The sequence below is a fragment of the Sciurus carolinensis genome, chromosome 3 (assembly GCF_902686445.1).
Source record: "Sciurus carolinensis chromosome 3, mSciCar1.2, whole genome shotgun sequence".
In the NCBI taxonomy this organism is placed as follows: Eukaryota; Metazoa; Chordata; class Mammalia; order Rodentia; family Sciuridae; genus Sciurus; species Sciurus carolinensis.
In genome coordinates, this window is record NC_062215.1 from 59748022 (window position 1) to 59763828 (window position 15807).

At 36.2% G+C, this 15807-nt stretch overlaps 2 pseudogenes; both read right to left on the reverse strand.

Moving 5' to 3' along the window:
* The window catches only part of LOC124979393 (myomesin-2-like), a 460208-nt pseudogene that overhangs the window by 314050 nt on the left and 130351 nt on the right, over window positions 1-15807 (reverse strand).
* LOC124979572 (CCR4-NOT transcription complex subunit 7-like) lies at window positions 14187-15013 on the reverse strand (annotated as a pseudogene).

A 15807-nucleotide genomic window follows, 5' to 3' on the forward strand; every position in this document is an offset into this window, starting at 1 on the left:
ATAATTTAGATTTAATGGATATATAGAATGTACCATCCAACAAAGAGCAAATGCACATTCTTCTCAGCAAAACAGGAATCCTTCTCTAAAATAGACTATGTTCTATGCCACAAAGCTAATGTTAGCAAATACAAGAAAATAGAGATATTACCTTGTATTCTATCAGATCACAATGGATTGATAGTAGAAATAAATAACAGAATAAAAAACAGAAACTACTCCACCACCTGGAGTATAATAATACGCTATTATACAATGAATGGATAACAGAAGCCATTAGGAGGAAAATTAAAAAATTCTTAGTGGTAAGCAAAAACAAAGATACATCATATCAAAATCTCTGGAACACTATGAAAGCAGTACTTAAAGGAAAATTTATTTCATGGAGCGCATTCAATAAAAGAAGAAAAAATCAACAAATAAATGACCAACCACTATAGCTCAAAGCCCTAGAAAAAGAAGAACAGAGCAACACCAAAAGTAGTAGAAGACAGGAAATAGTTAAAATCAGAGCTGAAATTAATGAAATTCAAACAAAAGAAACAATAGAAAAAAATGGACAAAATAAAAAGTTGGACCTTTGAAAAAATTAACAAAATTGATAAACACTTAGCCAAACTACAAAGAGAAGGAAAGAGAAACTCAAATTACTAAAATTCAGAATAAACAAGGAAATATCACAACAGACATGAAATACAAAACATAATTAAACCTATTTGAAAATCTATGCTCCAACAAAATAGAAAATATCAAATACATCAACAGGTTTCTACAGACATGTGAATTACCTAAACTGAACCAGGAATACATATGCAATTTAAATAGATAAATTGCAAGAAATGAATAGAAGTCATCAAAAGTCTACCAACAAAGAAAAGTCCAGGACCAGATGGGTTCTCAGCCGAGATCTACAAAACCTTTAAAGAAGAGCTCATTCCAATACTTCTCAAAGTATTCCATGAAATAGAAGAGGAGGGAACCATCACAAACTCACTCTATGAAGCCAATATCACCCTGATACCTAAATCAGACAAGGCACATCAAGGAAAGAAAATTTCAGACCAGTATACTTAATGAACATTGATGTAAAAATCTCAAAAAAATTTTAACAAATCACATGAAAAATATATTAAAATGTGCACTATGATCAAGTGGTTTTATCCCAGGGATGCAAGCTTGGTTCAACATCCAGAAATCAATAAATGTAATTCATCATATCAACAGACTTAAAGTCAAGAATCACATGATTATTTCAATAGATACAGAAAAAGTATTTGATAAAATACAGCATCCCGTCATGCTCAAAACACTAGGAAAAATAGGGATAGTGGGAACATTCCTTAACATTGTAAAGGCCATCTACGCTAAGCACATGGCCAATATTATTCTAAATGGTGAAAAACTGAAAGCATTACCCCTAAAAACTGGAACAAGGCAGGGATGTCCTCTTTCACCACTACTGTTCAACATTGTCCTCGAAAATCTAGTCAGAGCAATTAGACAGACCAAAGAAATTAAAGGGATACAAACAGGAAAAGAAGAACTCAAACTATCCCTATTTGCTGATGACATGATTATATACTTAGAGGAACCAGGAAATTCCACCAGAAAACTATTAGAACTCATAGGTGAATTCAGTAAAGTAGCAGGTTACAAGAGCAATGCTCATAAATCCAATGCATTTTTAGACATAAGTGATGAATCTTCTAAAAGAGAACTTAGGAAAACTACCCCATTCACAATAGTTTCGAAAAAAATAAAATACTTGGGAATCAATCTCACAAAAGAGGTGAAAGACCTCTACAATGAGAACTACAGAACACTAAAGAAAGAGATTAAAGAAAACCTTAGAAGATGGAAAGACCTCCCATGATCTTGGATAGGCAGAATTAATTTTGTCAAATTGTCCATACTACCAAAAGTGCTATACAGATTCAATGCAATTCCAATTAAAATCTCAATGATGTACCTTACAGAAGTAGAGAAAGCAATCATGAAATTCATCTGGAAGAATAAGAAACCCAGAATAGCTAAGGAAATCCTTAACAGGAAGAGTGAAGCAGGAGGTATCACAATACCTGAACTTCAACTATACTACAAAGAAATAGTAACAAAACGGCATGGTATTGGTACCAAAATAGGTAGATCAATGGTACACAACAGAGGACATGGACACAAACCCAAATAAATACAATTTTCTCATACTAGACAAAGGTGCCAAAAATATACAATGGAGAAAAGATAGCCTCTTCAACAAATGGTGCTGGGAAAACTGGAAATTCATAAGCAGCAGAATGAAACTGAACCCCTATCTCTTACCCTGCACAAAAATCAACTCAAAATGGATCAAGTATTTTGGAATCCAACTAGAGACCCTTCATCTTATAGAAGAATGAGTATGTCCAAATCTTCAATATGTCAGTCCCCATAGCACAGGAAAGAAAAGCAAGACTTAACAGGACTCCCATAGCACAAGAAATAAAAGCAAGAATCAATAAGTAGGATAGATTCAAAATAAAAAGCTTTCTCTCAGCAAAGGAAAGTATCAGGAATGTGAACAGAGAGCCTACCGAGTGGTAGAAAATCCTTGCCACTCATACTTCAGATACAGCACTAATTTCCAGAATATATAATGAACTCAAAACACTCTACAACAAGAATACAAATAACCCAACAACAAATGGGCTAAGGAAATGAACAGACACTTCACAGAAGATGTACAAGCAATCAACAGATGTATAAAAACATGTTCAACATCTCTAGTAATAAGAGAAATGCAAATCAAGACTACCCTAAGATTGCATCTCACCCCAAATAGAATGGCGAGTATCAAGAATACAAGCAACAATAGGTGTTGGTGAGGATGTGGGGAAAAAGGTACACTCATACATTGCTGGTGGGGTTGCAAATTAGTGCAGCTACTCTGGAAAGCAGTATGGAGATTCCTCAGAAAGCTTAGAATGGAACCACCATTTGTCCCAGCTATCCTATTCCTTGGTCTATACCCAAAGGACTTAAAATCAGCATACTACAGAGATACAGTCACATCAATGCTTGTAACTGCTCAGTTCACACAGCCAGATTGTGGAATCAACCTAGATGTCCTTCAGTGGGTGAATGGATAAAGAAACTGTGGTATATATACAATGGAATATTACTCAGCCATAAAGAATAATAAAATTATGGCATTTGCAGGCAAATGAATGAAATTAGAGAATATCATGCTAGGTGAGATACACCAATCTCAAAAAAAGAAAGGACGAATGATCTCGTTGATAAGCAGATAATGACACATAATGGGGGTGGAGGGGGCAAGAATTGAGGAAGGAGTGACCATACAGAGGGAAAAGAGGTGTGGGGTGGTGGGGGGAAGGAAAAAACTAACAAAATGAATCAAAAACTATTACAATATGTAAATGTATGATTACACAAATGGTATGTCTCTTCTTCATGTACAGAGAAAAATCATGTATCCCATTTTTTTACAATAAAAATAAATTTAAGAAAAAATAAACCAATCAATAAAAGTGCTACAGAACTGAACAGACATGTCTCAGAGAAAGAAATATGATCAATCAACAATATATGATAAAAGTTCTACATCTCTAGCAATTAGAGAAATGTATATTAAAACTACACTGAGATTCTATCTCACTCCAGTCAGAATGGCAATTATCAAGAATACAAGCCAAAATATATGTTGGTTAGGATGTGGGGAAAAAGGTACACTTATACACTGGTGGTGGGAATGCAAATTGGTGAAACCATTCTTGAAAGCAGTATGGAGTTTTCTCAGCAAACTTGGAATGGAACCACCATTTGACCCAGTTACCCCGCTCTTTTGCATATACTCAAAGAAATAAAAATCAGCATACTGTTGTGACACAGCCACATCAATATTTGTAGCAACTCAATTCACAATAGCTAAACTATGGAACCAACCTAGGTGCCCTTCAACAGATGCATGGATAAGAAAGTGTGGTACCTATACAAAATGGAATATTGCTTGGCCATAAAGATGAATGAAATTATGGCATTTGGCAGTAAATGGATGTAACTTGAGATTATCAAGTTCAATCCCAATAAACATAGACCAAATGTTCTCCCTGATATGTGGATGTTAAAACACAATGCGGTGGTGGAGATAGAAGTTCATTGGATTAGACAAGATGAATCGAGGGAAGGGAGGAAGATGGGCATAGGAAACACAGTAGAATGAATCAGACATAAACATTTTTATGTTCATATATGAATACATGACCAGTATAACTTCACATTGTGTACAACCACAAGTGGGAAGTATTCTCCATGTATGTATAATATATCAAAATATATTCTAGTGTTATGTTTATCTGAAAAGAACAAATTAAAAAAAAAAAGAAACTGACAGAAGCAGTTTCAACTTAAAGGTGAAGTGGTGAATTAGATAATTGTACAAGATTTCTTTTAACCAGAACATTCTAAGAAAAATACTAAGACTCATTTTTTATTACTTTACAAGAATGTTGTTTTTACTATCATTATTATTATTTCCATTTTAGTAGTGTGTAAGTAAGTTAAATAATATTTTGAAGTCTGTTATATTCAGTATGTGACAGAGTCAGTAATTGGCTGAGCAGTCAGGGCTCACAGTCTTTGCCATTATCCTCTATAGAAGTTAGTGGCTCACTGCCATAGGAGGTGCTAAATCATGGGACAATGACCATTACTCAGGCTATTATAAAGGTGATGCATACATATAATGGACTAGATAACATCTAGGTCCTTTCCTTCTCTAAGAATCTAGGAAATGTGGAGACCAACTATCAGCCTGCCATATTAAAGAGAGTACACATTGCACCCTAAAATGTTCCATGTCAAATTCGATGGAAAAGATGAGGTATAATTATTTTCCTTTGTTACACATAACAAAATAGGAGGGCAGAAACACCAGCAGCTCAACTGAACCATAGCCCTTGCAACTCCCAAGAAGTGGTTTCAAGTTTAAGCTGAACAGCAAAGGAGAGAAGACCACAAAGAAGTTGGAATAGGTTAGCCCACAGTCAAATCCTGGAGACAGACATCTCCAAGAAATCTTCTCCTCCATCCTGCCTTCTGGAGAAGTTTACTATTGGAAGCCTCTATATCCCATCAGGGTCCCACTGGAGAAGCATCAATGAGTCCCCAAAATTACTCTGACTTTGATCTGAATGAAGACACAAGAGAGTCATGTTTCTGGAGACTTATAACCTAGTGACTGATTCCCAACCATCTTTATGCTAAGGCCTTCCCAGCTTTCCAGAAATGGAAACTAGATTTCTCATTCTCAGGCTCCATCCTGAAAAGTTCCTTCCATCCCTTCTATTCCATAGGTCAACTAAGAGTGCCACTTTCCAAACCATCCTGGACCTGTCTTCTCCACCTCACTCACAGAGGACCAGGCTTGCTTGAACTCCAAAAGTAATGCTAGCAGACACTAGACCAGCTGCCTATACACTTCCCACTTGGAAGGATAGTTAAGGTCACCTGACCAGGACACTTCTTGACAATAACTGAGTTGACTCCAGAGGTGAGGGCTATGACAATATAGATGGTTTATAGCACCATCATCAAGCAATAGATCACCAGCATGTGCACCACATGAGTTCCTTTCCTTGAACCTCACAAAGACCCCACAAGGTAAGTAGAATTATTATGCCATTTTATAAGATATCATTTATCAGGTGAAATAAATGGCCAAAAGTCACACTGAGGGGTAGTGGTTAAAGCAGGGCACAAACGTCAACCTGACTCCAGACCTCAAGTTCCTAAGATGTGATATACAAAATAGATGGTATCCTTCCCATTGACCTCACATCACCAGGCCTCCTGTTCATGAACACAGAGATTAGGATGAGGTAGTTAAAACTGGTTATCTCAGTCATAGGTCCTATCTATTTCCTGAAATCACACTCTGTGTGTGACTTGTGCTGTGCACATGCACACTCACACACTGCATGGCCTATAGAGGAGACACCATCCACTCCATACTCAGTGGCACCTGGGAATCAGCCCTTCACAAGATGGTGGTGTCTCCTTCTCGAAGCACTGGTGAGAATAAAAAGCACTTGAAGGGTGCCTCCTCAGCCATGGCTGTTGCCCCCCAAAGATGAGGGGAAGCATTTGCCCTCCTCTGTCCATGAAAAATTGTTCACAGCACAATCACACTCATGTGACTGATTTCTCAGAGCACAAACACGTCCCAGATAGTGGATATTGGTGGTCAGCAGTGTTTGAGACTCTGACTTCCCTCCAGTGAACTCAAGGCTCTGACTTTGCCTCTAGCATTCACGTGGAGGCACCTCCCACTCCTTTTTCTGGTAGCAAGAGAGTCTTTTCACCTCTTTCTCCATGGTTTCCACAGAAATCCTCTCTCCCTGTAACGACACTCTAATATCATACCCTTCAGTTCTCCATCCTGAAGACCATCACTGTGCTCAGATCCTCTGGTTCCCTATTGCTTTAGTTCCTGCATTGACTATACCAACCATTTCTCCTACTCTGGTGCCTCTCTTTCTTACATTCTTAACACCCCTACCCCACACACACACGTTTTCTTCTCTCTTTTAGTTTGTCCTTACACTTGTTTGCCAGTCAAAAAGATTCCAACACATTTATCAATTAATGTATACATTTACACACATATGTTTACACTGAACAAACAAAAAATGGTTAGTGGAACCCTCAACCACTCTACCAATTCTTAGTACCTATTGAATAAATCATAAAGACCTTGCATGAGATGAAAATTCTCCACAAAACAAAATCACAACTTGTATTCCTGGATGATTTCTTCCATTCCCTCTCCTGGCCTGTTCTTTCTGCTTTGATAAAGACACACAACACATTTTTTTTTACTGTAGTCATCCTCTACTGTCTGAATTTTTGGTACTTGAGGTTATTTCCATGATAAGGAGTTTGGATTTCATCCATGTACTGATGCATAGAAATGTGATGTTAAAGAAATGGAAACAATCATATCTGCATATTATATTTTTCATTCTAACAGACAGACATCTCTGTAGGCAAGACCAATTCAGAAAGGAAGAACAGAGATAAGAAAAGGAGTGACAGGTAGAAAGAGTTACAGGACTGTGAACAATTCATTGAATGTCTAAAGGGGCTACAATATGTTTGCCTGTTAAGGGGAAAGAGCTGGTATTAAGGAAGATTCTGAAAATATTGCTGAATTTTCTCCCTCACATAGCTTGATATATGGCCCCCGGATCTCTCTCCCCTTTTGTTTGTAGCCCCCTTTTGTTCTCAGCTTATTCACAGGGAATCCTCTCTCCATCTACTGTCTTCAGTGAATCATGCGCCTAAACCAGGCATGGTGTACTCTGGAGACTGAGGCCAGAGATTGCAAGTTTCAGTCTGAACTTAGCAACTGAATGAGACCCTATCTCAAAATTTTAAAACATTAAAAGGGCTGGGAATGTAAGGACAGTGGGAGACTGTCCCTTGGTTCAATCTCTAGTACTGGAAAAAAATGGACTTGATCCACTAGCACCATGGCCACACTCTGAACCAAGTATATTATGATATTGCTAAAAAAAAATCCAAGTAGCACAGAGAATAACATACCAGAAACTTATGTAGAATTAATAAAGAGAACATTTCATATTTACTTCAATTTTTTAAATAAATATTACAGATATACTTGAAATGTCCTTGTTCCCACCCAATGTCTTCTTTCTGATTCCCACTCCAGAGATAACCACTCTTCTCTCATTGGTAAGATGCTTCCATTCAGGACTTCACTTCTGCTACATTTCAGGTATATCTTACTGTAGGTTAAAATTTACATGTACTTTCTGATGTCCCATATATCTTCCAGCAACTTGCTTTTTCTCACCACATTATTTTGTCTAATTTATCTATGCAAATTCATTTTTAAAGTCATTGAAAAGATGGGCTGGGCTTGTGGATTAGTAGCAAAGTGCTTGCCTAGTAAGTGTGAGGCACTGGGTTCAAGTCTCAGTGCCACATATAAATAAGTAAAATAAAGGTTCATTGGCAACTAAAAAAATGAAAAAAAAAAACATTGAAAGGAATACATTGATCAGAAAGTAGCTCAATTTCCTTATTCATTCCTCACTGTGTGGGCCATTTCTAACTTTCCTATATGACAATACACATCCCTTGCATGTCTTCTTGAGTCATATGCTGGGGTTTATCTGGAGCTAGTTAGGAGGAGGAATTGCTGGGTTGAAGGTGTATGGAGTTAAGCTTTCCTACATATGGGCTCATTGTTTGCCAATTCCTTCTTCCTTATAGTCCTTTCACAAATTTAGTTTGGATCAGTTTGCTAAATTTATGTTTTAAAAGGAGCATGTGGTATTTGGATTGGGATTTCAATGAATTCAGAGATTAATTGGAAAAGAACTGAGGTTTCTGTAGTGAGATTTTCCATGAACATTCTCTATACCCTCCACTTTCCTTTATTTTTTGTCCTTCATTAAAGTTTATTTAAATTTATCGATATTGGAAAACCGTTTTGGATCTCTTTAGTTAAAATTATTTCTAGATGCCTCAAATTTTTCTCCAACTATTTTTAATGAGGAGTCTTTTTGAAATTATATTTTCTAATTTATTTAAATATAGCATCAATTTTTCTACATAATGGTTTAAAACTAACAAAAATTTTTAAATCTCTTTGTTCATCCAGAGATTCCATGGATTTATTTGTAGATGATCACATTTTCTAAGAATAAGGTCTTTTGTTTATAATCATTACTTAGCAAATTCTTTCTAGTGCTCTTTCCACAAAGAGGCTAATACTTCAAGCACTTTATACAGACTACTGATCTCCATGCTTTATGTGACTCTGTGGCCACATCTATTCTACCAAATGACACAAACACCCCAAGCCCCAGCCCTGAGGACCTAATTCCTGATACAAACGCCAAGGGGCCACCACAGCATTGACTATGGCTTCTATTTCTTGTTCTGAGTTTCTTTTTGCTCCCCAGTCAGGTATGCCCATCTGTTTCTTTTAAGTTTGGCTATGTTTCTTGGTGGGGAGGGTTGTGTTTATATTTTTCTAAACTTTCTATGTATTTTATTAAAAATTGGACCTGTCAACATCAGCTTCATGTGTCATGTTTCTTAGAGCCCAACCTCTGAAACCCTACATTTCTATATCATATGAGATAAACATAGTCTCTGAGCCTCCAGGCTTAGAGAACCCTTTGAAATCAGAGGTGTAGAAATTCTGAATGAAGATAAGAAAAGACATCTTAAAAGACAAACTCAAACTGCATTAGATGTAGAGATGAGAATGCACATCCTGATTAGATATGACAGATACGACTCCATCCCCCATGCCTAGCATATAATTCACATGTTACTATAGGAAACACTGAGAATCAGTGGTTGAATTTATTACAGATTTAATTAGATTTTAAGTAGAAGTCTCTTCAGAAAAACTGTTAAATTATTTATGAAAACTCAGATTACTGCAACTACTCGATCACACCATGTAATACAGGCTTTAGGAAAATAAGAGGTTACATGTTACATAAGTAACAGTCCATGTGGGTATTCTTGGTGGTGGGTGTCTCTCCTGGATGTGGAGAATTTGGGATACAATCTCATCAACCCCCTTGTGATTCCATCATCCCATTCAGCATCCTTCATATTTGAATACATTTGGCACAAGAGAGTAGAGGAAGTCCAGCACTGGATCACATAAGTCAATTGGCTAGAACTCACTCATACAACTAAACCTCAACACAAGAGAACCTGGGAAGTGTAGTCTAGTTGAATGTTCAAGAAGAAGAGAATAGCATGGATTTGGACAAGCAGCTAGTAGTCTGTCATATTTAGTATGTCTTGCAATGCAAGATGGGTCAAAGAGGAACATACAGTGGAGCAGTCAAGGAGAATTAATGATATTTCAATTAGAAGAGGAAAATGGTGTTAGCAAAAGCACTGACATATGAAGTAAAAGGTGGACGTGTATATATTAAAATAAGAATCAGAATAACTAAGGCACTGATTAGAAATAAACAGGCAGATTGTTCTTGTGAGCATCGTATACTTGGGAAATTCAATGAAACAGGATTTCACACAAGCAATATTGAGGGAAAGCTTATTGATGTGCACAATGAACAATACTTCACCATTATCAATCTGGAGAAGTTAAAAATAAACTATATATGATATTCTACTTCCCTAAGTCTCACAGTCTTCTTAGGCTACATATATGCTGAATGGAGTTGGCCAGAAATATTGACCAGAGGACTCGATACAGAAATATGGGAAGGCCTGCCAAAATAGACCTGAGAGTTTATGGAATGGTAAATACTGTGGAGTTCCATGAGTTAAAATATGAAATAACCAAGAACAGAAAGAAGACTGGAGAGAAAACATGGTGATTATGTATACTTGAGGATCTGTCAGATATAAAACCTCTTAAAGAAGGTAGCAAAATCTACTTTCAAAATGGAACAGTAGGGGAAAAAATTCACTGAGTTTATTTTGGTAGAACCTAAACCCAGTGACCCTTGTGATTTCAAAGTAGTTCTGTGGCATAAATGAAATAACTCTCCTTTACATATAAGAGTCATATCTTTGAAATATGATATGAATTAGTCCATGTCTTTCAATAAAAAAGATGCAGGATGTAGAATTTACCATGCCATTTGGTCATACAGAGAATGACATCTTGTCATTTTCAAGAGCATGGATGGACCTAAAGAACATTTTGGGAAGTGAAATAAGTCAGGCACAAAAAGACAAACACTCCATGATCTCACACATATATGGAAGGAAAATATAAACCAATGATGTAGATGCAGAGATAATGCGGAAATGGAAACAACTGAATGTAGTCATTTTTGTGATAGCAGCAAGTACACAGATGTTCAGGGTTTTGAGGTTGAGCCACTGACAGGAAACGGATGTCTTTAATGACAATAATAAACAAGACAGGAATTTAAGACATATTCCTCCCATCTGGGGTGTGTTTTAAGGATTCCTGTGACTCTTGTAGAGATGTTGCATTAAGTGGGGGGAAGGGAAAAAATGGCAGAATGAATCAAAAAACATTACCCTATGTAAATTTATGATTACACAAATGGTATGCCTTTACGCCATGTACAGACAGAGAAACAACATGTATCCCATTTGTTTACAATTAAAAAAAAATAGTAGAAAGAACACTTAAAGATTTGGAGCAAAAATTTTAAAAAGCATGAGTCAGATTGGAGTTGATAAGTTATGGAAATATATGTGGGATGGAGAGAGGCTGGTTAATGGGGACTAAGCTGCAGTTAGATGGAGCAGAACTTTGGGTGAGCTATTGCACATGAGGGTGATATAGATCATAATTATTACTGTACATTTCAAAAAGCTAGTAGAGAGGATTTTGAACTTTTATGATAAAGAAATGATAAACATCTACAACTTTACTAAATGTATTTGTTGGTTCCAAGAGTTTTTTGGTGGAATCTTCAGGTTTTTCTACATATAAGATTATGTCATCTGCAAACAGGGACAATTTAACTTCTTTTCCTGTTTGGATGGTCTTAACTCCTTTCTCTTGCCTAACTGTGGTCAAGGATTTTAGTACTATATTCAATGAGAGTAGTGAAAGAGGACCTCTTGTCTCTACTTCAGACTTAGAAGATACTCTTTCAGCATCTCCACATTAAGAACAATGTTCTACAAACCTTTATTGTGATAAGGCATGTCCTTTCTACACCTAATTTGTTGAGAGTTTAAATCCTGACAGGATGTTGAATCTTATCAAATTTATCAATATATTGGAGTGTAGTCTTCCTTCTATTACTATAATCATTAGCACATTTAATTGTTCAAGATAATGGGTTTCATTGTGTTTTTATACATATATATAAAATATGCTTATAACATCCTCTGATCATATCCAGTCGCCCTTCTACTTTGTTTTTTTTCAATTTTTTATTTGTTCTTTTTACATATACATGACAGTAGAGTATACATTGACGTATTATACATACATGGATTATAACTTATTCTAATTAGGATCCCATTCTTGTGGTGGTTATACATGATGTGGAGTTACACTGGTCATGTATTCATGTATGAACATAGGAAGGTTATGTTCTGTTCATTCTACTGTCTTTCCTATTCCCATCCACCCTCCCTTCCCTTCATTCCCCTTTGTCTAATATAATGAACTTCTATTCTCCCCCCCACACACACCTTATTGTGTATCAGGATCCACATATCAGAGAGAACATTCAGCCTTTGATTTGGGGGATTGGCTTATTTCACTAAGAATGATAGTCTCCAGTTACACCCATTTACTGGCAAATGCAATAATTTTATTCTTCTTTATGGCTAATTTCCATTGTGTATATACACCAAATTTCCTTATCCATTCATCTGTTGTAACCCCTTCTACTTTCCCATGGCCTTTTTCTCCTCTAGATTCCACATGTAACCAAAAATATGCAATATTTATTTAGTCTAGTTTATTTAACATAATAATCTCCAGTTTCATTAGTTTTCCTGCAAATGACATGATTTAGTTTTTCTTTATGACTGGTTAATAGTCTGTTGTGTATATATGCCATATTTCCTTTATTCAGTCATCCACTGAGGGACACCTGGGCAGATACCATGGCTTGGTTTTTGTGTGTAGTGCCATGATAAACATGGGTATGCAGGGATCCTACTGGATGCTGACTGACTCCTTTTTTTTAAACATTTCTGAAGTCTTTATTTACAAAAGTTTTTTTAAAAAATACCCTCTGTTTTGCAAATAATGTTTTGTTTAAAAAGGACTGCCCAGTTATAGCACTGTAATATCATGAATAAAGAATGTACAAGGGAAACGAATTAATGTTTCTAACATTTGGAAATTTGCTAATATTACTGATTGAAGTGCAGATAACACAGTATAACTTTAGGGCAGAGTTAATGATTACCAAAAGATCTTCTTAGCATGCTTTGGTCTGGTCAGATATTCTGTGTGGCTAAATATTTCACGGTCTCTTTTGTCATTATATTAAAATAGACTGCAAAGATATACACAAAAAATAAGCATTATACTCCTCATGTAATTTTATTAGCAATACATATGTTTGTGTGTATATATATATATACACACAATATAAATATATAAAATATATATATGTATATATATTTTGTATTTTGTTGTTTTGCACCAAATCTCTCCAGTATTTCTTTGTAGCAACTATGGAAGCACAATTTTTGTCTTTTAATTTGATATAAAATATACCTAAAGACTTGTTATCTTTGAATTTTAATGAAATTGATTTGTATAATCAACAAATCAAGAGCATCATCAAGTATGGCTATAAAATAAAAAGGGTTAACAGTAATGGAATAAAAAGCAGATCAATGGAAGTGTGCTACAATAAAACAAGTGTAGCCTCAGTCTCTTGAATGCCAATTTCCTGACAGATACTAAATATCCAATCATAAGGGTTCCCCCCCCAAGGGTATAAAACTGTTTTGAAAATTCTTCAGTCACAAAGACTACATATGCCAATTAGAAACTGCCAGACACTAGATATGCTTGGAAGATTGAATACTACATACAGAAACAGTAGTTAGTAAGCTCCTCAGTAGTTTGTTGTTGTTAATCTTCCTGAATCAACAATTTGCACCACACCTGTGCAATTATATTCTCTGGGTCAAAAAAAATACTATAGAAAGTTAGCAGATGGACATTTTTCTAGCTAAGAGCAAGAAAAATCACAAGTTCTGATAAAATAGGATTGCAATCACTCTCTAAAGAACACAATTAATGGTGATGGTCTACAATTTCATATAGTTAAAACTCCTGCAGAATGGAAGGGAGAGTCATGAAACAGGGAAATAAATTACAGTCAGTGCTAGTTAATTTAGAAAAGGAGCTGGGGGGACAAGCTCAAGCAGGTAAAGTTTATCAAATCATTCAATATGATGTAGCCTTCCCCACTGTGTCACATACACTAAAAACTATTTTAAATTAAGGTCAAATTTAACCTGAATATACTTCTATTTATTAAGATCTGAGATAGGAATGGTCATACTTAGTACTGAAAGGCAAAAATAAATGGACTACAAAAGGGGGGAAAAGGTATTGTCTTCTGTTCAAAGGATTCAACCAGAGATAAAACCTGTATATAAGCATGTGTGCAGGTCAAATAAAAAAAAAGGACTATTTCATGTCATGACTGCTTGTTGGCTTCCTCTTCCTATGTATTCCCTGCACCAGTCTGTACAAAGGATGAATCAGAACCAAGGCCATACAAATGACCACAATATTTGACATCATCAATATGATCTTCAAAGAACATTTCTCTCATTTTGAAAAAGGTCATTCCTGTAAGCAATTAATCAGATCCTGCCTGATGTTTTGGTCCTATCTGTTCCAGCTCTAACTATTCAGAAACTTCCTATAATCCACCTTGGAGATTTTTGCAGCTCTTCATTAGGTACTTCACATCATAAGTGACAGGAAAAAACAATCAGAAGATCTCAAAGAAGTCAAGTTCTTCTTCTGGCAAATTAGAATTGGGCAGGATTTTGATTAAATATCCAAAGTCATAACCACTGTGAAATGATAACCATTTAGCTCCTTCACAGAAGAACACTCCTGAAATCATAAGTTCTGCAAAGCAGTAGATCTCAAGTCCTTCCTCCTCATGTTTTTTTAAATTGGATGTTGTTCGTAGCTTTATAGATTCCTGGGCAAATATTTCTTCCATCAAATTAAATTTAAAATTAAACTGCCAGGTCGAAGTTCCTGGAGGGTGTTCTCCTTGTTCCTTCATAAACGTCAATCCTAGCTGAATTGTCTTCAAAAAATCTATATTACATCTTAATTGTCAGCATTGCTCCTGAATTCTCCAATGGATCTCAAAACCACACCTGGAAATTCGGTGTCCTTAGCAACGTAATTATATTTTCCAATAACTTGAATTTTCTTCATCTCTTCATCCAGGTTACAAGCCCAAACTTCACAAATTCTTTGGTTCTCATATCTAGTTGCTGCTGGTATAGCAAGGGCACAAGGGACTCTAGATGCCAAGCATCAAAATGTTACATTGGATTGAAGATCTGTTTCATAGAATATTTTGTTCATTATTTTGTGTATTTGTGTCTCTGAACTCACGCTCCTCCTCCTCCTTCCCTCGCCACAGAGGCAGCACCAGGCAGCGTTGTCGGTGGCTGGTATCCATGGCAGCAGCGGGTGCCTCACAGACATAACTTGCCCAGCAACTGGAAATGGGGATTCGAAGCTGCGCTGCACTGTGCTGCTCTGTAGCTCCTCACACGTCCTAGAGGGGACCCTGCCTGAGTCCTTCTGGTATGTACTCAGGAGTGGGATAGCTGGGTCATGTGGTAGTTCTATTTTTAGCTTTTAGAAGCACCTCTATACTGTTTTCCAGGCTACTCATACCCATCTACATTTCCACCACCAGTGTATAAGTGTTCTTTTATTCCCTGAATCATCACTAGCATTTCTTATTATTTTATTTATTATAAAAATAGTCATTCTGACAGGTGGGATAGAATCTCAGTGTAGTTTTGATGGTCATTTCCCTGGTGGCTAAGGGTGTTGAGCATTTTTTAATGTGTCTATTTGCCATCATACACTTCTTCTTTTGATAAGTGTCTTCTTAACTCATCTGCCCATTCATTGACTGGATTACTTGTTCCCTGGTATTTCATTATCTGAGTTTTTTGTATATTGGGGATATTTGTCCTCTGACAGATGCATAGCTGGCAAAGATCTCCCCTTCTGTAGGCTGCCTATTTAATGGTTAATTGTTTTCCTGTGCTGTG